At 35.9% G+C, this 25,080-nt stretch overlaps 1 pseudogene; it reads right to left on the bottom strand.

The window, feature by feature from the left end:
* Nucleotides 1–13,041: 13,041 nt before the first annotated feature.
* On the bottom strand, nt 13,042–13,309 carry LOC118635517 (annotated as a pseudogene).
* Between the last annotated feature and the right edge of the window lie 11,771 nt (nt 13,310–25,080).

Below are 25,080 nucleotides of genomic sequence, written 5' to 3'. Positions count from 1 at the left end.
TTTTTATCCAGCTATGGACGAAAAGGGGTCATATGCTAACCTGACAAGCTCAGGGACCTAAAGTAACCACAAAGGATGGTCTGGAATTAAAGTTTTTTAACTAAAAGCGGTTTATGGCAAGTAGTTCAGTCCTAGGTTAGAATCTTCACTGACAAACATCAGTCTTTACTTTAACTGAGCCTGTCTATTTATTGTCTTTTGCATCTACAATAACACACCTTTGAAATGGCAGGTTAATTTTCTTTTTTCCAGAACCCTCATGGAACACCCAATGCATCAAGGTGGGGACCACAAATCCCCTCTTTATTATTGTTAATCATGCTAATTGTTTACTGTTAACTACCCTGTACCCACCTTTGTAAAAGATGTATATGTCTATCATTTTACTTTTTATCCAATCCCAGAGGTTTCCCCACTTTGCTTTCTCCCGCCCCCTTAATCTATCACCAAGAGATTTCATGTAAACCACTTATGCACTCTCTTTTGGTTGTAAGGTATAAAATAAGGTGCAAAACTGCCACTTTCTGGAGCATTATCTCAACCCATTGAGATTTTGCTTCCTGGTAATTGTCAACAGTTTGACTCAAACTCACAAAAATTCTTCACAGGTTTGAATGTTTCTTACATTGACATGACTATTGTGTTGTAATGGACAGAGATTCAGCACATAGTTTTCCTTCAAGGGCTGATTTGTTGCGCCAGTTACTCTCAGTCCCTTCAGTTTATTGTTTTTGCTGCCTGTTCAAGGTTATGCCTCTAACAACCTAGATCCAATGATTGCTTAACAAGGGGGTGGGGGGAGCTTACAATGCCTAGCCTTTCAATCTCATAGGGACAATTCTGATGGACAAGTCTAATTTCAGAACCTTCCTCTAATTTCAGAACCTTCCCCATGAGATGGGCTGAGACTTTTGATGGGCCAGCCTCAAAACTAGACTTCTCCCTCATTCCACTCTGTTTTTTTTTTTTTTTTTCTTCCTTTCACAACTTTTCATTCCAAGGGCACTACAGTACAAAAAAACCTGCAAGATAAACTTTGACTCAGAGGCAGCTTCCCAGGGAACCCAACATATGACACCTAGTCACAATTTGCTGTACAAGTAAAGCAACTTGTTTTGAAAATCCATCACACTGTAGCTAAGTGCTTGTAAATAATTGTATAGGCATTTTAAAATGTCATAGCAGTTTTCTGCACTGGACAAGACAGACATTTTCTAAAAATAACTTAAGCAAAGACTTCAATTGATGTGTGATGTGAAAAATTGTCAGATTGCTCTGATTAGGGTATTATGTAATAATATAGTCAAATTGCTTTTAAAAACTAGTGCATTAACCTATAATAAATGAAAAGCTGTGGAACATCTATTCTGTAGTTCACACTGGTGACTCAAAGACAAAAACTGAATTGTCAGTTATGTGAATTAAAATAAGGATTTTGATATATTTGACCCCCAAAAATATCACATATTTAATTAGCTGTATTTACTCTTTAAAAAGTTGACTAATTATTAATAAATGATATATATATATACATTTGTTTTTCTAAGACAAATTTATTTTTAAAACATTAACACTCCTTGCAACTCAGCATAAAACTTTTAAAGGAAATCAACTTTCACAGTAAGTTCTTGCCATAAACTATGGTGATTTCTGGTTACCAGTTTGACTTATAAAGAGCTTGAAAGTTGTAAACTCCCATTGTCACCAAAAGCCAAACAAATTGAAAATCAACAATTTATCTGAGATCCACTAGAGAATTGAGATCACAGGGCAGTCTGCTGGTCCAGAAAGCAGAGATAGAGATGAATACAGAGAATCCGAGTTTACCAGAAGCAGAAGCCACAGCTTGAGATTTGTGAACGACTTAAAGGGTAATTGATTAATTATTGTAAACTGAGTGTGGACTAATTTGAGAGGAGAAAACTCATGGGGGGGCATCCTTAGGGGGACCTCCACACTTTTACTACCAGGTATTGAATTTTATCACCAGGTTTTCTAGGTGAAGATCAGAGAAAATTCTCATTCATCTATCACTGGGAAGGGAGAAGCAACCATTTTGAAATACACCTAGAGGGTCTGTTCTCATTAACAAAAGATGGCTCTCAAGGGAAATTATTTTACCAGAGCATAACCTATGTGGGTTTTAACAGAGCCCAACTGAGGTGGGGGAAGAGAAATATCCAACCCTAGGCCCCTCTAGCCTGCTATGTGGCAGAAGGGAAATGCCCAAAACAGCCCATTTTAACCATCTTGTATTGTATAAAAAAGCTGAGAAGTATTGGTTAAGGTCACAGTCCAGGGCCACAGGCCTACTAAAACACTGAGACCTAATCATAGGAATATGAAATATTTCCTTCTACCTTCTAACGTATCACCACGTTAATAGGGCTCCTGAATAATAACAAGGCATTGGAGCTGAAAAGTCCAGGGCTCAGACTCTATTTAAGGAGTCTCTAGGAAATCCTAAATACAACAAGGGAGACAAAAACAAGGATCCAACACTAAAGCCAACAGTAAATACAATCAGATAAATCTAAAACCTTACATGGAAGACCTATTTACCTCCATTTCATTTACCTAACCCCTTCATGTCTTTCAACAAAAAAGTACAAGGCATGGCAAAAGGTGAAAAATACAGTCTGAAGAAACAAACCAAGCATCAGAATCTGACTCAGATATAGCAGAGATGGTGCAATTATCAGACTGAGATTTAATAATTATGATTACTATACTAAATGTTCTAATGGAAAAAGTGGCTAAAATGCAAGAACAGATGGGTAATATAAGCATAGAGAAGGATACTCTTTAGAAAATCAAAAGTAATGCTAAAAATCCAAACCACCTAAACAAAAAATGAATGCTTTTGGTGGACTGATCAGTGGACTGGACACAGCTGTACTTCTGACCCATTGCCTCTAAAACAGAGGCTCCTACACTCCCTCCTCTGGTTTAATTTCCTAGACTAACTCACAGAATTCAAAGAAACATCTTTACTTACTAAATATGATTTATATTATAAAAGGATATAACTCAGGAACAGCCAGACGAAAAAGAGACATTCGGAAAGGCATGGGGAAGGGTCGTGGAGTTTCCATGCTTTCTGAATCTGTCACTCCCTAAGTCTCCATGTGTCCACCAACTCAGAAGTTCTCTGAACCCAGTCCTTTTGGCTTCTTATTGAGGCTTCATTACATAGCAAGATTGATGAACTCATTGGCCATTAGCAATTGATTCAAACTCTAGCCCTCTTACCCTCCTCAGAAGGAGCGAAGTACTAAAAGTTCTAATCTTCTAATCACATGGTTGGTTCTCTTGGCAACCGGCTCTCATTTTAACTATGCAGTCCAAAAGTCACCATCAACATAAGTAACAAAAGACATCTTTATTATTCTCATCTCTTAGGAAATTCCAAGAGTTTTAGGAGATCAGTACCAAAAATGGGGACAAATATTAAATATATATGTCTTATTATAAATCACAATATCACAAAGCCCTTTTGCCCATGTTTATTGTGAGCAACACAGCACATGTAACAATGATACTCAAAAACTAAAAATGATCAAAATCACCACCAAATAACAAAGCTCAGTGAAATCAGATCACCTACCTTATGTGATTTGGGAAAAATAATTTAACCTTAAGGATTCTTATTTACATTGGGAGAAAAATGGAAAGAATAAAGATTTGTTGTTAAAGGAAAAAGTGTGTCCAGTTGCTTAGCAGAGTATACACATTTTAAATAAAGATTAACTCTATACATTGCTAATAAAAAACAGATCCGTTTTATGGCTAGAGAAGTATATTTACTTTGCTCAAGTTCTTTTTTAATGCAAACTGAAAGTTCAGCAAACAGTTATTAATATCAAGTATCTATCAGGCATTGCCCTGGGCCAGAGGAAAAAAAAAAATATGTGGCAGAGTTTGGCAAGTTCAACAATATTCAAGTTCTCTTTTTCCACAAACCCCTGGAGTTAAGTTTGTGTCATATGATGGAGTCTAGTGTATAGAATGTGGGTAGAATTGAAATATGGTACTTCTAGTGCTGACTACAAAGCTAACCCTTTGTCTCTAAGCTGGCTAAAGAAGGCTCATAGTAGATCTTTCAGGCCCTAAAAGTGGTAAATCCCATAGATTGATATGAAGATGGCAGCAGGCAGGACCTGAGGGAGGGTGAGTGTGTGAGAGAGTGAGCTACTCTGTGAGACAGTGTGAGTGGACTTGAAGGTGGACAACCAAACTCCAAACTCGTGCAGTGCAGAGACGTGGATCACAAAGTTCTTGTGCTATGGACAAGAGCAGCCGGCTACCTCAGAAAAGCGGCACTTCAGAGTGATTCTCCCTGCGCCGCAGGGAGGTCCGACCATTTTGGAACATCCCAGGTCTTTTGTGGGAGGAGGCAGTGGGAGCGGCTAGGGGCCAGCAACCTGAGCCCACCAGTGCACCTGGCACCATTGGACCACTGGACACTCTGTGTCAACACAGACCTGTGCCAGTAGTGGAGCTTCCAAGGTGCCGGTCTCAGAAGCTGCAGACAGCCGGGAGCCCAGCACCATCCCCCATAGTAGCAGCCCCATCAGAGTCAAGATATACCCCGAGCAACAGAGGCTGGGAAGCAGACATCTATCCCCAGGCAACAGAAGCACAGACCAGCAGCTGAGACCCATCCCCAAAAACAACAGCAAAAGCTGAGCAGGAGTTGAGCCCCATGGGGCAGCAGCACTCCCTAGCCACCAGCAGTGGGACCTGGGGCTCCACAGAGCCCTGTGCAGTCCAGCAGCTCACAAGAGCAGTGGGAAGCCCGAGCCCTAGAGACGTGTAATCCAGCTGCCCGCCCGTGGGACCTGCAGGGTGCAGGGGCACCAGAGAGGCCTGTGCAATCCAGCTACACATAAGATAGGCTCAGAGGATGTGAAAACGGAGTCAGAGTGAATGGAAGCTCCACAGACGATCTCCCAGGATAAAAAGGGAATTACAACTAAAATAAAGACAAATCCTCAGAAAAAAAGCAACAGAAAAGCAGCAGGACAAGACCATATAACCAGGGACACTGGTACCATCTGCAGAGGCGTGAGAGGGAGCCCACAGAGAGCAGCTGTTTTAGCTATGAGCAGCGCCGTTGGGGAATAAAGACCAAGCTCGCTCCACAGAGCAGAGAGCCTAGACAGAGCTCTAAAATAGCCACAGCCACTCACCTGGGGGCTATGGCAGAGGGAGGGCAGACTGGGCTGGAACTCTGTGGAAAAAAACAGGATTTGGAGGGTACTCAGAGTTTTTCCTGAGTTGCGGCCACAAAGGACAGTGAATAGGTTGCTCCTTCCCAGAGCTGTGGGGAAAAGCAGCAGCGCAAACCCCCTCAGAGAGTCAACATTTCCCAGGTGAGGGAAAAAATGCAAATTGAGGCTAACTAACAACCATCATCTATCCCACCCTCTGGAAATCCTCTTATGCAGAACACCAGGGCAACATTCCAAGGCACTGAGTAACTGAGACCACTAGCCTCCAGGAAAAAGCTAGAGGATAACTGAACCTTTTCTGGGCTTGCAAATCTACCCAGGAAAGTAAGACTTGACAGTGGTGTTTAACGTGGGACCGCCCAGGCCCATCCAAACCCAGTAGAGGGAGCCACAAACAACACAACACCAACACTCACAGGGAAAATTTGGCAGGTTCCAAAACCTACTGAGATAGCCAAAATGGTGAAACAAAGAAACAAATCTCGAATGAAAGAACAAGAGAACTCCATCAAAGATGAGATCAATGAAATGCAGTTAAGCAAATTATCAGAGGTAGAGTTCAGAGCCATGATCTAAAGGAAACTCAACAGCATGAGCAAGGACATCAGCACCATGAGTAAAAATATAGAAACATTGAAAATCAACCAAGGTGAAATGAAGAATGACATAGCAGAAATAAAGAACACATTGGAAGGACTAACCAGGAGAGGAGAGGAAGCTGAGGATCGGATCAGTTAATTACAACACAGCGTAGAAAAAAATCAACCAATCAGAAAACCAAAAGGAAAAAACAATTAAAAAACAGGAACATAGCTCAAGAGAACTGTGAGACAACTGAAAACATAATAAGATTTGTTCATAAGAGTCCTTGAAGAGGAAGAAAATGGGCAAGGGTTAGAGAATGTATTTGAAGAAATGGTGACAGAAAATTTCCCTAACTTAGTGAAGGAAGAAGGCATTCAAGTTCAAGAAGCACAGAGAGCCCCAAGTAAGAAGAACCCAAACAGGCCCACACCAAGATACAAAGTAATTAAAATGCCAAAAATTAAAGACAAAGAGAGAATCCTAAAGGCAGCAAGAGATAAGCAACAAGTTACCTACAAAGGAAACCCCATGAGGCTCTCAGCTTACTTCTCAATAGAAACACTAAGGCCAGAAGGGAGTGGCATGAAGTAATCAAGGTCATGAAATACATGGATCTGAATACAAGACTACTCTATCCAGCAAAGCTATCGTTCAAAATAGAAGGTCAAATAAAGAGGTTTCCAGACAAAAAAAAAAAAAAAAAAAAAAGGCTAAGGGAATATATTAACACCAAACCAGCACTGCAAGATATGCTAAAAGGACTGCTGTAATTAGTAGTAGAAATAGGAAGAAAAATAGAACCACACTAAACAAAAATGGCAATAAATAAGTACATATAAATTATCACCTTAAACGTGAATGATTTGAATGCTCTCATAAAAAGAAACAGAGTAGCTGACTGGATAAGAAAGCATGACTCACATATATGTTGTTTACAAGAGACCCACCTCACAACAAAAGACTCACATAGGTTGAAAGTGAAGGGATGGAAAAAACAACTTTCAAGCAAAAGGAAAGGAAAAAAAGGGGGGGGTAGCAATACTCATATCTGATAAAGTAGATTTCAAAATGAAGACCATAACTAGAGACAAAGAAGACCACTACATAGTATTGAAAGGATCTAAATAACAAGAAGATAAATCCTTGGTAAACATATATGCACCCCATAAAGGAGCACCAACATATATTAAAAATTTTCTGGAGGACTTGAACGGAGAAATCAACAGCAATACAATCATAGCAGGGGACTTCAACAACCCAGGGGATTTAAAAACCCCACTGGAACAACGAATGGGTTATCATGGAGATCAAGGAAGAAATTAAAAACTTCCTGGAATCCAATATAAATGAACACACAACAACACAAAATCTATGGGATGCAGCAAAAGCAGTTCTGAGAGGGAAGTTCATAGCACTACAGGCCTACCTCAAGAAGGAAGAAAAATTTCTAAGAGACTATCTAACCTCACAAATTAAAGAACTAGAAAGCAAACAAAAAGGAAACCCCAGACCAGTAAAAGGAAGGAAATAGTAAAGATCAGAGGAGAAATACATGACATGGAGACCAAAAAAAAAAAAAAAAAAAATTCAAAGGATCAATGAAACAAAGAGGTGGTTCTTTGAAAAAATAAACAAGATTGATGGATCCTTACCTAGACTCACCAAGATACAAAGAAAGATAACCCAAATACACAAAATCAGAAATCAAAGAGGAGAAATAATAACTGACACCACAGAAATACAAAGGATCATAAACAAGTATTATGATCAATTATACGGCAACAAATTTGGCAATCTAAGCAGAATGGACACATTTCTAGAAACACATAGTCTCCCAAAAGTGAACCGAGAAGAGATAGAAAACTTGAACAGACCAATAACAACAGAAGAAATTGAAGGTGTAATCAAGACTCTCCCAACAAACCAAAGCCCAGGCCCAGACAGCTTCACGGGGAATTTTATCGAACATTCAAAGAAGAACTAATACCCATTCTCCTCAAACTATTTCAAAAAATTCAAGAAGAAGAAAGACTTCCAAACCCTTTTTAGGAGGCCAGCATACCTCTAATTCCAAAACCAGAAAAAGACACCACAAAGAAAGAAAACTACAGGCCAATATTCCTGATGAACATAGATGCCAAAACCCTGAACAAACTACTAGCACAATGAATCCAGCAATACATCAAAAAAAAATCATTCACCATGACCAAGTGGGATTCATCCCAGGGATGCAAGGCTGGTACAATATTCACAATTCAATAAATGTGATACACCATGTAAACAAAATGAAAGATAAAAATCATATGATCATATCAATATATGCTGGAAAAGCATTTGACAAAATCTAGCACCCATTTCTGATAAAAACGCTCAGAGACATGGGAATAGAGGGATCATGTCTTGACATAATAAAGGTCATATATGAAAGACCTACAGCCAACATCACACTCAATGAACAAAAACTAAAAGCATTTCCCTTAAGAATGGGAACAAGACAAGGATGCCCACTTTTGCCACTCTTATTTAACATAGTACTGGAAGTCTTAGCCACATCAATCAGACAGGAAGAAAAAACAAAAGCGATCTGAATTGGAAAGGAGGAAGTGAAACTGTCATTAATCGCAGATAACATGATACTATATGTAGAAAACTCCAAAGACTCCATCAAAAATTTGCTAGACTTAATAAATGAATTTGGCAGAGTAGCAAGATACAAAATTAGCATCAAGAAATTGACATCATTCTTATACAGCAATGATGAACTCACAGAAAGAGAAAGTAAAAGAACCATCCTATTTACCATCAAAGCAAGAAAATTAAGATACCTAGGAATAAATTTGACCAAAGAAATAAAGGACCTATTTGCAGAAAACTACAGGTCATTGAAAAAAGAAATAGAGGAAGGTATACAAAAGTGGAAGAACATACCTTGTTCATGGATTGGAAGATTTAACATCATTAAAATGTCCATACTCCCCAAAGCAATCTATAGATTCAATGCAATCCCCATCAATATACCAACGACATACTTCACAGAACTAGGACAAATACTTCAAAAGTTCATATGGAACCAAAAAAGACTCCAAATAGCCACAGCAATCTTGAAAAAGAAGAACAAATTTGAGGGATAACATCACCAGATTTTAGGTTATACTACAATGTGACTGTAATCAAAACAGCCTGGTACTGGCACAAGAACTGGCAGATAGATCAATGGAACAGAATAGAGAAGCCAGAAATGGACCCAAGACAATATGCTCAATTAATATTTGACAAAGGTGGCAAGAGCATACAGTGGAGTAAAGACTGCCTCTTTAATAAATGGTGTTGGGAAAATTGGACAGCTACATGCATAAAAATGAAACTAGACCATCAACTTACACCATACACAAGAATACACTCAAAATGGATAAAAAACTTAAATGTGACTCATGAACCTATAGATATTTTAGAAGAAAATGTAGGCAACAAAATTTCAGACATCATATGCAGCAGAATATTCATGGATACATCACTTAAGGCAACAGAAACAAAGAAAAAAATGAACACATGGGACTACATCAAACTCAAAAGCTTCTGCACAGCAAAAGAAACAATCATCAAAATAGAAAGGAAACCCACTGTATGGGAAAGCATAATTGCCAATCATATATCATATATGGGGTTAATTTCCAGTATATAGATGGTGCTCATACAACTCAACAAAAGAAAACAAAGAACCCAATTATAAAATGGACTGAGGAACTAAATACACACCTCTCCAAACAGGACATACAAATGGCCAAGAGACATATGAAGAAATGCTCAACATTACTAATCATCTGAGAGATACAAATTTAAACAACAATGAGGTATCACCTTACACCTGTCAGAATGGCCGCTATCATCAAATCATCAAACAACAAGTGTTGGCAAGGGTGTGGAGAAAAGGGGACTCTAATACACTGCTGGTGGAAATGTAGACTGGTGCAGCCACTATAGAAAACAATATGGTGTTACCTCAAAAAATTGAAAATTGAACTTCCTTTTGACCCAGTGATCCCACTTCTAGGAATATACCCTAAGACTGAAACACCAATCCGAAAGAATATATGTACCCCTATGTTCATAGCAGCACTATTTACAATAGCTAAGATCTGGAAACAGCCCAAATGTCCATCAGTAGATGAATGGATAAAAAAGCAGTGGTACATATACACAATGGAGCATTATGCAGCTGTAAAAAAGACAGATCTCTTATCCTTTGAGATGATATAGAGGGACCTGGAGAGTATTATCCTAAGCGAACCAAGCCAAGCAGAGAAAGACAAATAGCACATGATCTCACTTATTTGTAGAATATAATGAACATAACAGTGTGAGGAACAAGGTAGTCCCAGAGACATGGAATTGGGGTACAGACTGACAATCCCCCGAAGAGGGAATGAGGATGAGAGGTAAACCACAGAACTTATATGCATGTATGCATGAACAATGAACATGGACAACAAAGCTGGAGATAGGGTAGAGAGGGAGAGGGAGGGAAGTATCAGTGAAGGAAATGGGAGAAATATCTGTAACAAAAATAAATTAATTAATTAAATGAAAAATAAATAAATAAATAAAAGTGGTAAATCAACTTAATAAACGGAGCATCTCATTCTGAATCCCTCTTTGAAAGCTTCCTACCAAATAGCCAATTATTTGTGGCATAAGAAGAAATACACCTCCATTTTGTTAAGCCACTAAGATCTAGGGGTTCTTTGTTATAATAGGTATTCTACTTAGAGTAGGACACAAAAATTAGACATGGCCTCTTTACTTGAGGTCCTTACTATTTTAGTGGTCCAGAGCATGTATGCATACATTTTATCATTACCTATTATTGTCTGCCCCACCCTCCAAGAGAATTTCTTACTTGTGGTTTACATGGGTACGGATTTCATATGGTCAAAAACAGTAAACTAGAGAGGCTAAGATTTTATTTATTTATTAAAAAAAAATTTTTTTATGTTCACCTGATGACATTTTCCCATTTTTCAGATAGAGTGGGAGAGAGAGAGAGAAACATCGACATGAAAGGGACACATGGAGTGGCTGCCACCCGCACAACCCAACCAGGGCCGGGGACAAACTGCAACCGAGGTACATGCCCTTAGAGGAAACTGAACCCGGGTCTCTCTGGACCACAGGCTGATGCTCTGTCTGCTGAGCCAAACTGGCCAGGGCTGCTTTGCTTTTTTTAAATGAAAGCATCTGTTTGTTTTCCTCTCTGAATGTTGTAAATTACTTGAGCCATATTCTGTATCCTCAGTACCTAGCACAACTCCTGGTGCTTGGTAGGCACTTAAGAGATATTTGATGAGTAAATGAATGAACGAATTCCATGTAGAATCTAAATCTATCAAACAAATAAGCACTGAAAAAAATCTTGTTGAGAATGACAGTGATGCAGTAACATTTAAAATATATTTTATCTTGTGAAATTTCTAACTTCCTATCTTGTAACTATCCTTATTTCCTTAAAAATGAACATGCATGACAGTATAAAATTCAGTTGTTTTTCCTGTTGCCATTGCTACTTTCATCTCATTAAAATGTAATATTCAGAAATATGCTTTTTAAATTCTACACACAAAGGAAGCTAAATGATAAACGTGTTAATTTATAAAGGAGCAAACGTGTATTTAAATATAGAGCATATAACTATGTCTCAAATATTCCTAGAGGTACAAATTAAAATAGCTTAGTTTATATTCCAGCTATAAATCCCAACAATTTATCAAAAAAACAAGTAAGTAGATCAATACAAATGCTATTACTAAACTGATGCTTCTGCTACTACTTATCCTAAAACTTTACTTCAGTCACTAATACAAAATTATGTGCAATAATCTTTTTTTTAAGTGAACTAATTGTGGAATTATTTACTGAGGTATGGCAGGAAAGTTTCCACTGTTTCCTTCTAGTATTTACTAATTATTAGCAAGCATAAAAGAAAAAAAATCTATGCACTTGTACTCCTTCTAATTTCATTCATTTTTAGGAATCAGAAATCTAAGAGATAAATGTAACATAATTTAATATCAAGTATCTTATTTGTTCACATCATAAATTTGATTGTTTAATAAGTAACCAATGAAAGACAAATTTATGGAGTAAAATATTAGGAATTCCATTTCAAACCAAAAGGGACAGAAAGTGATTAGCTTTGATCACACCAAGGTCCAATAATTTTACCAATGCCTGGAATAAAAAATATAATCTGGAAAGTCTATAATATATATAGTACTATTTTTCATTACAAATAGGTTCCTGCAATTCACATAGGGAATTAAATAAAACATGAATGAATATATTTTAGTTCACTTTTAGTCCCGACTTCATTTGGCTTTGTAGTTGGATAGGTTTATTTGAAGAGACTTTCCATGTAATTAATTTACTGTTTCTATATCTTTCTATAATTATGTTGAATTTAACTTTGTAATTTGTAATAATGTTCTTATATGTTGTATGTGTGTTCTCATTTTTACTTTTGAGTAAACACAAAATGATTGAATTTTTTAACCTTAGAGAAATAATTTTACTTTTATTTTTAAAATAAACTTTGTAAAAATTTCATTCAATATTATTTTTTATTAGTTTCAGGTGTACAGTATAATGGTTATGATTGATTTTTTTAATTGTTTTTATTCCTCACCCGAGGATATTTTTCTATTTACTATCAGATAGAGTGGGATGGAGAGAGAGGGACAGAGAGAAACATAGATGTGATAGAGCCACATCGACTGGTTGCCTCCCACACAACCCAACCAGGGCCGGAGATGAACTGCAACCGAGGTACATGCCCTTGACCGGTATCGAACCAGAGACTCACTGGTCTGCAGGTCAATGCTCTAACCGCTGAGCCAAACGGGCCAGGGCTAAAATCTCTTTTTTTAATATAGGAATCCTAATGACTTTAAGGTAGATGATGCTGTTATCAGATAATAAAGTAATTATGTATAAGACAAAAATAACAAAATAACTGATGAAATGATCTTTTAATTCACGTGGAAAATTAAAAACACTTTTTCCAATGCAAAGTTCTAAGCACAAAATGCAGGTACATCATGTCATGGACTTGCTTCTTTAATTGAAGAACTTGGAGCCAATGGGAAGAATCCAGAACAGCAAACTACAGAATGGTTGTCATCTGGAGGAAGCCAGTAACTGCCTTTGATCTTTCCAGCGTGGCTCATCCTCAAATGTTCAGAAAGTCTATCTTACATTTAACTAATTCTATGCTGGTGGAAGGGGCTGGGACTGTTTCTCTACACATAAACTGCTCTGTCATAAATCACTTTTATAATGACAGAGCAGCTTGGAGACGTTGCCACAACTTCCCCATTCTCCAGATCTTTCTTGGTGATGCAGAAGTTATAGCCACAAGGGTAGGGGTAGAAATACATCTCCAGGTCCTCGTCATATTGGAAGTCCTCTATTTCCACCTCATCATGAAACACCACCATGGTATTGGGGCCCGATAAGGGTCCCCAGAGGCCAAAACCGACCAGGTCGGTCTAACTTCGCGGATGCCGGCTCCAGCCGGGTGTTGTCACCACATATGATTGATTTTCTTATGAATACATATGAAAAGTGCTTGAAAGTCTACATGCCTCAGTTTCCTCATATGTAAAATGGGGACATCAATGTCTCATATATTGATTGAGAGAATTAAACAAAATATATATAAAACCATTAACACAATACCAGGCATACGTGGTTAATAAGTGTTAGTCATTAAGTGTTAGTCATTATAATTTAGTTTGGTTGCAATTACAAGTTGAGAAAAAGTACTGTGAGATTAAAACAAAAACAAAAAAAAATTATATGTAAGGAGGTAAAGGAGATTTACATGCTAGATACTTAAAAATTCAAACTATGGCCCTGGCCAGTTTTGCTCAGGGGTTAGAGCATTGGCCTGCAGAGGATGGAAGAGTTGTGAGTTCGATCCCAGGTCAAGGACATGTACCTGGGTTGCAGGTTCCATACCCAGGCCCAGTCAGGGTTGTGCAGGAGGCATCCAATCAATGTGTCTCTCTCACATCGATGTTTGTTTCTCTCTCTCTGTGTTCTCCCTTTCTCTCTCTCTGTCTCCCTTTCTTCCATTCTATCTAAAAAAAAAAATCAATGGAAAAATATCCTCTGGTGAAAATTAACAACAACAACAAAAAAATTCAAACTATGTCTTCCTTTATTCCTTAAGTTTGGAGTGATTATTAGTTTTAAACTAAAGATAATCAATAATTGAATATACTGCTCTCATATAAATGTAAATCTTTGAAACACTTACTTTTGCTCTGTACCTCTGTTTAAGAACTTGATTTAAACTTCAGATGATACAAAGGAGGGACTATGATGTCTGAAATTAAGTTATACAAAATATAACTGTTAGATAGTGTTTGTGTGGATATTTAGAGAGCATTCTCCCTGAAACAGTAAGATAAAAGGATGAATATTTGGAGCCAAGAAATGCTTCCCTCCACATTGATATTTTTGTCACTGTCAGGAATCAAAATTGGTGCTGCCTCGTGTATGAAGAGGATGTTATCAAGGCGAATGTGAAACCCAATTCTGAGTTTGATTGTTTTTCCTTTTTCATTACATATTTACAAATACAGCACTCCAGGCAACAATTCAGACTGTTAGTGTGTAGATATTTTGCTGTTGGTTTTTGGTGGATTGAGAACTACCAATAATGCAATATGTATAAATCTATTCCACCATTATTGTGGGGAAATAACTTTTTAATCTCTACTTTAAAATCCTCTTGTGCTCCATTCAATTGTGTTCTTTAGAGCTCTGTCCTGCAGAAGAGACTAAGTTATAGAGGAACCATAGCAGTCAGTGTTATATAAAATAACAGAATTGAATCAAAGGACAAACAGGCAAGCAGGGGAGAAAAATTAATCTTCTGATTTAAAAAAGGATAGATAACCAAGAGGTGAATATGCTGGCAGGGGAAGTAAATAAGTCAGTTTGAAATTTCTGTTTTTGCTTTTGATTACACATTTTTAAAAGGAAGAAAGAAAAAGAAGAAGAGGTAGTAGAGTAATAACCTTTGGCTCTGAGAAAACAAAATTTTAAGTCTATGAGATGAATTTTAACCATTTATTTATTTTTTTATCCTCACCCAAGGACATTTTTTGCATTTATCTTCAGATAGAACGGGAGGGAAAGAAGGAGGAAGAGAGAGAGAGACATTGACATGAGAGAGACACATCAAGTGGTTGCCATTCACACGACCCCAACCAGGGCCGGGGACAAACTGCAACTGATATATGTGCCCATAGCGGGAACCAAACCCAGGACTCTCTGGTTCATGGGTTGACGCTCTAACCACTGAGCCCAACTGACCAAGGCAAATTTTAACCATTTCTGATTTTGCTCCCATACTCTGAACCATTATTTGCCTACCTATACAAATAAATGTATTATATATTTAATAAATATATTTAATATAGTGAAATATATTAAATAATATATAATACGTATTATTTTATGACAAATGCTAAGATGAGACAGCCTACATAGTGATTTAGTCAAAGAAAAATTATGAAGAACTGCTTATCTCCATAACTATGTTTTAACCTCAATGAATCTCAAGAAAGTTGGAACTATTATGTAAAAATATACTGGTGACTTTCGATAAAACAATTTGATAATAATGTCTAGCAAAAGTGAGACTGTATATATCATACAACCTAGCATTTTCACTCCTAGGTGCATAAAACACAAGAGTATTTATAGCAACATTGTAGTACAACTGGAAACAACTCAGAATAACTAAAATGATTTAGATGAAGTAACTTGTATCAATATAGATGAATCTTTAAAAACTAATGTTGCACAAAAAAATAACAGTTTGCTGCTTTGCTTGATAATTGTAGTAAAATTGTATTTGCATCAAAATAAATTTTGCATAAAATAATCTATGATGCTTAAGAAAAAATATACAGTAGTTTGAATTCCACAGGTTCACTAATAGGCAGATCTTTTTCAATAAATATACAGTCAACCATTCCTATCCTCTGTTTTCACATATGTTGATTCAGCCAACCATAGATCAGAAACAGTTGGGAATTTGTGAATGTGGAGGGCAAACTTAAGTTATACTCGTATTTTTTACTGCATGGGGGTCAGCACCCCTAACTCACACATTGTTCAGGGGTCAATTATATATATAGTAAACGTATATGACATCATTAAGAATAATAAACAGCATTACAAGGTGCTGGTTACTTCATGAGAGGATGTAAGTAAATATGATTGTACAGGGGGTTGTTATTAGCTTTTATAATGTTTCATTTCTTAAACTAGGCAACTAATAAATCAGTATATTTTCTCTCCATAAATGGTTTCTGTGTCTTAAAGTTAATTTTTTAAAACTTTCTATAAAATACTAACCCATTAAAAATATCTTTGCTTAGAAAGAAAAGAATGGCCAGTAATAAACACACTCTAATTGTTTTAGTTGTCTACTGCTGCATATCAAACTACCCAAAACTTAGAAGTTTAAACAATTTTAATTGCTCATGAAACTGTGAGTGAGGAATTCAGAGCTCAGCATGGTTGTTCTTCTACTCCAGTAACTCAAATGCAATCAACTGGTGACACACACATCTGGCACCTTCTTGCTCCTCCATGTGGCCTCCCTCTCTTTGCTCATGTGGCCTATTTGAGCTTCCTCACAGCATGGCTACCTTGGGATAGTTGTATGTCTTATATGTTGATTTTTTTTCCCATAAGAAAGCATTCCAAGTGGTACAGTTTGTAGTAGAGCTTTTTTAATGTCTAATACTACAAGTTACATATTTTCTCTTCCTCCACAGTCTATTGCAGAATCCAGATTCAAGAGCAAGGGAAATAGACTCCAACTCTGGATGGGTTATGGCAAGGTCACATTGCAAAAGAGCATAACATAGTATTTTACTGTCTAAACAATTAAATAAAATACAAAAATGAAAACACACCAACCTTCAAACAAAACCTCTCTCACGGCCCCTTATCATCTCTAACTACTGTGCCCCCACCCATTTTTATAGCTTTTAAAGACAAGCTTTGAAAATTATTGGGTAATCATTTTATCTCTGTTCCCTTACCTCTCATTCAAGCTTTTATCCATTCCTTTTTCCACCATTACCACATAAAACTACTCTATTTAAAGGTCACTAAGTAACATTTAAGTAAAGTCAATATTATGAATGAAAGAACAGTAACTCAATCAATAAAAGTTACTTACATCCAGGGAAAAATTGTTAATGCAACTATAGTGCAGAAAAATAAAATAAGTTTAGTTAATATCAATATTACCTGCATGGAACAGGCACAGAAAGTTATTTTTAAATATTACATTGTTGTTTATAAGAAATAATTAGAGATGATAGTTCAGCTACATGGTAGAATGGACAGAGTGGAAAGCAGATGAGAGGGCTAGAAGTTATACTCAAGAAATTAGGGTGTTTTTTTCCCCACATGGCAAGATAGAGCAAAAGAAATTTTTTTCAAAGACAATTTGAAAGATAAAGAAAATTGATTTAGAAGCCCCAACATCTATTTAAAAGACAGTTCAGAAGGAGAAAATAGGGAGACTGGAAAGGAGACAATAGCTTAATTCACTATATTCAAAGGAATTCCCACTATTTATCTCTTAGATGTAACCATATTGTTAAATGTAGCCACAAGCCATTCAGATATTCAAGCTAGAAATCTGGAGTACTTTTTGATATCTTTTCCCACTCAATAATCTCAGATCAAATATATCATCAACAAATGCTTCATAACATCTCAAATCTCTCCAGTTTCTGTTGCCATTTTATTCCAGCTTCTTAAACTTTGTAAATAGTTTTCTCATGTACACTTCTGTTCTACTTCTATTTATTCTCCACACCATATCAACTGTATATATGTAAATATGTAAGCATGTGTAGGTATAATCTCTTCTTTGGTTAACTGCCAGTTCATATCTTTAATTCATTATTTAATTTAATTCATTATTTTATTCATTATTTAATTTATTAATTAAATTCATAATTAAATTCATTATTTTATTGTATGCTCATATTATTTTCATTGATTAAAAATGTATTTATAACAATGGACATGGACAACAAAGCTGGGGACAGGGCAGGGAGGGAGAAGGAGGGGGGAATCAGTGGGGGGAAAAGGAGAAACATCTGTAACTAAAATAAATTAATTAATTAAAAACAAAAATGTATTTATATTAACCTAATGTCTCAAATGTACATATAAATGCAGATGTTCATTGATTTGAAATCTTTTTTGTTGTTGTTTGTGTTTAGAGACACTTTAAATTTGGGGATAGCCAAATCCAACTATAGTTATTTCAAATGTACCTCAAGCCCTGGCCAGTTTAGCTCAGCAGTTGGAGTGTCAGCAGACCAAAGGGTCAAGGGTTCAATTCCCAGTCAAAGGCATATACCTGAATTGTAGGTTCAATCTCCAGCTCTGGTTGGGGTCTTGTGGGAAGCAACCAACCAATGTTTCTCTCTCATATTGATGTTTTTCTCTCTCTTTGTCTTTCTCTCTCTCCTCCTTTCCCCCTCCCTCCCATTCTATCTAAAAAAAATCAATGGAAAAATATCTTTGGGTGAGGATTAACAACAACAAAAATAATAATAATATAAATGAATGAATGAATGAATGAATGAATGAATGAATAAATAAATAAATAAATAAATAAATAAATAAATAAAATGTACCTCAAGCCCTGGCTGCTATGGCTCAGTTGGTTGAGTGTTGTCCCATGAACAGTTCATTAACAGATGAACAGAGGCAGCCAGTTCAATTCCTGATCAGGGCATATGTCTGGGTTTCGGGCTTGATCCCCAGTGGAGGGCATTCTGGAAGCAGCTGATCAACATTTCTATCTCTTTCTTTCTCCCTTCCTCTTTCTCTCTAAAATCAATAAAAACACATTAAAATTAATTAATTTAATTAAATGTGCCTCAAATATGCAATTAGGCCTGTATTATGTATGGATGGATATATGTATCCACACAGATATATGTATGCATGGATGTGTATGCTTGTTTTTGTACATTGAATTCTGCCATGTTGATATTTTTGTACTTTTGCTCGAACTATGCTCTGTAAGCATTATATAATTATGAGTCTTTATTTGTAAACACATATTCCTATTATTTAAGGTTTAAACTTACATGAAATATTTATAATATATTTAAAGTAGAAACTTTAGTACAATTTTACTATGACTGGATCTTAAAGTAGGTTTTTTAAACTCAGCTTTGGATTTCATATTCAGATTGCTGTTTTCATATAACATTAATGTTATGTCCTTATCCTTGAGTAATGACTTCTATGAAATAACCTGATTTTCCATAAAAAAACAGTAATTAAATAGATGATGTATTTTTGTCTAAGAAAGAAGAGTTTAGAGAATTTCATTCCATAAAAGTTTTAAAATATCATACTACCATCTTAACATCTAACTTTTTCATTTTTGACCACAGTGTCTTAGTGCCTGACTTTGACCAACAGAATTAGCATGGGACTTCTGGATGTACATATTAAAAGGCCTTGAGAAAGTCCTCTTTCATCTTCTTGGAATTCTTTCTCAGTTGTATGGTGTAGCCCAGGCTAGTTCTGCTTGTGATATATGGGCCAGCTGACAGCTAGCACCAACTGTTAGAAACGTGAGTATAGACCATCAAGGTCTCATTGAACGATCAAATGACTGAAACCATTTGAAAGACAATAGAAAAGACCAGCAAAAGATGGTGCAACTGAATTCAGTCCCCATTGCTGACCTTCAAAATAGTGAAAAAATAAAATAAAATGGTTCGTATTTTGAGCCACTAATTTTGAGATGGCTTGTTTTACAGCAAAATGTAATAGACATAGGTATTTTCACCTGGAAATGAATTGTTGCCATAACAAAAATCCTGAAACATGTGGCATTGGTGTTGAGACTAAGTGGCAAGGGGAAGGTGGGAAGAACACAGTAATATGGGAGCTAAGGAAGCAAGGAATAAACTATAGGAGGTTGGGGGAAAATGGCCTACAGTAACTCAGAAGAAAGAAAGCATATTTAATGAACATGATAAAGTGCTTAATGGGATTTTGAGGCAGAATATTGAAAATATCTGTTCTAGTTCATAAATAGGGCACTATGAGAGAGACAAACTTAAGATGGAAGTGTATAGAATGCAAATCAGGACTTGCTGTTTTACATCTCCACTGTCTACAGCTGATAGAAGAGTCCCAAAGTAAGAAATATCCTCCATGCTAAAATCATCCTCTTCTAAAATTATCTTAGTTCATTTTCCTTTTATGTGTAAAATGCAAATAGAATTATGGCTATAAATAGTCTATAAGTTCTCATATTTTATTTAATTCATAAAATATTAACTTCAGGCTATTAAAAACAATTTAATTAAGTATAACAGTTACTAATTTATTCTTTAACTCTCTTATATATTCATAGATTTAATGATTTAAATCACTAAATTTAATGATTTATGACTTTATCTTAAAATAATTGATTAAAAAATGTTGGCCTATACAAAGCAGACATTTTTTTAAAGGAAGAGACAAACAAACAAATAAAAAAAACATATAACTCATACTTTAATATATTTTCTTATATGACTCCAGGTAAATTTTTTCTCACTAAAGAATGCTGCTGTAAATATTTATCCTAGTAAGAAATACTAATATAACTCATGGATGGAGCCTTAGAAGGAAAAGCCAAGTACTGACACACACAATTGACTAGGTTTGTCTCTCCTGGTAGTTTAGTGGCTAAACACAAAAAGTAAACATTATTTATAAGTCTGTGTATGCTGAGTAATGGCATGCAGCACCCTGAGCTTGAAAAACAGAATGTGGAAAAGAATAAACAAGTGTGGGATTGCCTTTTAATGATTTCTCATCTTTCCCAGCTTGCCCTCAGGTATACATCTCAAATGACCCTTAGAACTGGGAATGTAAAAGGAGGTTAGATATTTTGGTTTGCTCTCATTTGGTCACATAAAGGCAATGTCGGTCTTCCAACTCTATCCACTGAATTTCCACCAAGGGTTAATAACTACTGATGCTACTACAATTACTCATAATACTACTGCTATTGATATTAGTACAGTAATTAAAATAATATTAGATCCAATAGAAATTTTAATATTATTAATATCTTGTATAAAAACTAAGTCAAGCCCGGCCGGTGTGGCTCAGTGGTTGAGCATCGACCCATGCACCAAGAGGTCACTGGTTTGATTCCCACTCAGGGCACATGACCAGGTTGTGGGTCAAATCCCCAGTGGGGGGCATGCAGGAGGCAGCCAATGGATTTCTCTTTCATCGATGTTTCTCTCTCTCTCTTTCTTTCTAAAATCAATAAAGAAAAAAATTTAAACTAAGGCAAATAAGATTAAATAAATCACAGTGATGTTTCAAAATATTTTACTATGCATAGAAAAAGTGGTGGGAAATGCTTGCTTATGTGTTTCAAAAATTAATGAGCAAAAATCTGAGCAAACCTAAAGAACAATTCATGTCTTGGCCAGTTTGGCTCAGCAGTTGGAGCATTGGCCTGTGGACCAGAGAGCCCGGGGTTCGGTTCCCGCTAGGGGCACGTACCAAAAAATAAAAATAAAAGAGCAATTCACTAGGAAAAACATCTCGTAGAAGGTTGTTATTGATTCTGCGTATAAAAACAAAAGCAATAAATAATTGAGCAAAGAAACAAGAAGTTGGGGACAACAGAAAACTGGACTGAGGGTTGGCCAGCCTACACTCTACCTTCAATAGTAATGCAATCCGGTGATTAACTAAGAAAGATTGAGAGTCTGGAGAAAGAGATCATTCATTTCCAGGGGAGGATTCCTAAATGCAGTCATGAAACTTGTATTTAGGATCACCAAAAAGCAAACCACAAAGCCTGAGGAAACTGTAACACACAAGGTGAAATTCGTATTGTCCTATGTGAAGTTACTGTTTGGGGAACCTGAATCTGGAACAGCTGAGGGTTGGAATCTTCCTAGTCCCTTTAGTTATTCTTTGCAGAGTTAGGAGTAATTCTAGGAGAGAGTATGTAGTGAGGTCTCTGACTAGTTTGTATGTGAACGGTTAGATTTTTGTTTTGTTTTGTTTTTTAGTAGAGAGAGAAGTTATAATCGTGTCACATATAGAAAATCACTTTAGATTCTGGGGTAGTGACCTTCCCTAGAAAGCAAACATAGAAATGATAGGTCCGATTTTTCTAAATAATTAATAGGCCCCACCTGGCAAAGTAATAGCTACTATTTCAACAGGGGTTTCCTGGAAAGTTGAGAGTGAAGAAGAACCTAGTACTTTATTGGGGAAGATAGATGTGCTCTAATTTACCAATTCTGAGTAAGAGGTTGTGTTGGCAGAATGATGTGATGAGAAATGTGCTGAGAATTGTTTGGGGTCAACCAGAGTCATCAGTCTCCAGTGTCACTTTATATGTTTCTTACATTTATATAAAGCATAAAAAATATATTTCAAACATATATAAATTATAAAAATACATACATATATTTTACAAACATAAACATATTTTATACATTTATACATTTTATATGTTGATACTAAAGTTAATTTAGTTGTATCTACATATTAAGACTTTATTTTCATTCTTTTTCTTCTTTCATCACTCTCCTTCCCTTCAGGGTTATTTTCCCTCTCTGAAGGGCATTCATCAGGATTTATTTTATTCATAGTCCTCTGTCTGGCAACATTTAATGTTGATGTGTCTGAAAAATGTCTCCATTTTGCTTTAATTATAGTATGATTATGAATATGATATTTATCATTATTACTTGGCTGGGAATATAATTCTAAACTGATCACCTTTTTTTTTTTCCCTTTTTTTCCCCAGCACTCTAAAAGACATTTTTCGGGATCATTGCTGTATTTCAAATTCTGAAAAAAATTGTCTATAAATAATGAATAAATAAATAAAAGAAGGAGAAAAAACTCATAGAGGAAAGAAAAGTTGTGAAGTTAGGTATGGTTCTGTGTCTACAAGTTATTTGAAGGAAATCTGTTATTTTTCTGGCTGCTTTTAAGATTTTGTCATTCTTTTTATCCTAAATTTCCAACATAACGGTGACTAGGTGTAAATATATTTTTATTTATCTAGCTTGAGATTCTTTGATATTCTTGTATCTGAGAATTGAAGTTTCCATCAATTCTGGAAAACATTTACTTATTCCTTCAAATATTAATTTTCCCGAGTCTTCTCCTATTTATATTCCAATTAAAATTATAATATGCAAGTTCTCATTTTGTCCTCCACATCTATCATTTTTTCTTCTGTGGTTTGATTTTTTTTACTTTCCTGCTTAGGCTTTGTAGTTTTTTTCTGATCTAATTTCCAGTGTACTACTTCTGTCTCTAGCTGTATCTACTCTTCTATTAATTTCATTCTTCTTAGAATGTTCTGTCTTGTTTTTATATATATATGTTGCTGGAAATTTCAGTCTATTGTTTTATATCCTTAAAAATAATAAGCATTGTGAATTTTTTCTATGCATTAATATTTCCAAAACTAAAGTCCATGCATATGTTTCTCTAATGTTTCTGTTGATTCTTGCTCATCAAATCTTGTTCTTTGTTAAATTGTTATTTATCTGTGCTTTTTTTGTATTTGAAAAATTACTTATAGAAACAACTTTGGTTCAATATAATATCTGTCTTCAGATTTTCTTTCTTACCATGACACATCCCAGAAATGGCAGCAGTCAGGAACCATCTTAATCTGAGTTCAAGGACTGTGGATTTTTGACACCTTCAAATGCTTGAAGCTAAATGGAAATTCCTGTGAGCATCTATTTACTTCTGGTTTATCCTTAATCCTACAAGATGATTTTTCTGGATCCCAGCTCCAAGTGTTGGGTGGGGGTAGGGAAGCTACTATTGGTGGGCCAGGGACTTCACTTTGGTCCATTTACTTTGCAAGGCCACCAAAAATAACATATCAAGTTTTCAGCCATTTCTTTTTGATTGGCATATGCTGTCATCACAACAGAGAACATTGATACTAGTTGCATCTCTCAGAGTCTCCATCTTCTTTCGGATCTTGGTCTTGCAATTTCTCACTATTGTGAGCTCTGATCTCCTTTAAGATAAAAATAAATAAATAAATAAATAAATAACCCTGGCCGGTTTGGCTCAGCTGTTAGAGCATTGGCCGGTGGTCCTGAGAGATCCGGGTTCGGTTCCTGCTAAGGGCACATACCTTGGTTGCAGTTTGTCCCCAGCCCTGGTTGGGTCGTGGGGGTGGCAGCCACTCAATGTGTTCCTTTCACGTCGATGGTTCTCTCTCTCTCTCTCTCTCTCTCCCCCACTCTCTCTCTGGACAAAAAATGGAAAAAATGTTCTCGGGTGAGGATAAAAAATAAATAAATAAATAAATAAATAAATAATCCAGCTTGCCCTAGGTTGAATAATCATATGTGAATTATTTTGTTTATCTTAAGTACTGGGTGAAATAGACTATGTGGGATACAGTGATATAGCCATATTACTGTAATCATTGATATCCTTCACCCCCATTAATTTTGTCCTGAGAGGTAGTTATACAAAATAATGCAAAGAGTTAGGAATATTATCAGGGCTAAAACTCAGGTCTCCTAATTTCTGACTGAATGTTTCTTCGATAACTGACAGTGTCTGTCATATTTTAGGTGTTCGATAAATATTTATTGAATTAAAAAAATCAATATATTTATATAATGCACATTCATATAAAATTCCATAATACAAACAATGCTAAACTGCATTTGTTGTTACCATTTATATGCTTCTTAAAAAATGTGAAATTCTTTGAATGGCACTCACTGGTTTCATACTTAGAAAAAAGAGACAACAGGATAGATTTATAGAACTTGAAACAACTTCATATTCTATCTGTTTTTTGTTTACTCTGCCAAAAGTACTAATTGTCCCTTGGCTTCCTAATTTTCAGCTTAGAGGGACAGTTTTTTTTAATGCAAATATAATTATTATCCAAGTCCTAGGTTCTAACATTGAACTACATGCTATATAGGAAAAAATTTTAAATTAGCCATGCCTATGCTGAATATGAGCCTAAATCAACCCCATTGCTACATTTTACACTTTAAAAATAAATTATATTGAAAATTCTCTGGGAAAAGAACGTCCCTATATCATTTTATTGTCAGAGGTACGTGATTTTCTTTTTAATCACAGACTATTGTCTTCTGCCAAGAAT

This window comes from Molossus molossus, unplaced genomic scaffold, assembly GCF_014108415.1.
Source record: "Molossus molossus isolate mMolMol1 unplaced genomic scaffold, mMolMol1.p scaffold_m16_p_2, whole genome shotgun sequence".
NCBI classification, from domain to species: domain Eukaryota; kingdom Metazoa; phylum Chordata; class Mammalia; order Chiroptera; family Molossidae; genus Molossus; species Molossus molossus.
The sequence above is the reverse complement of the archived record's forward strand: the minus strand, read 5'-3'. Positions and strand labels throughout refer to the sequence as shown.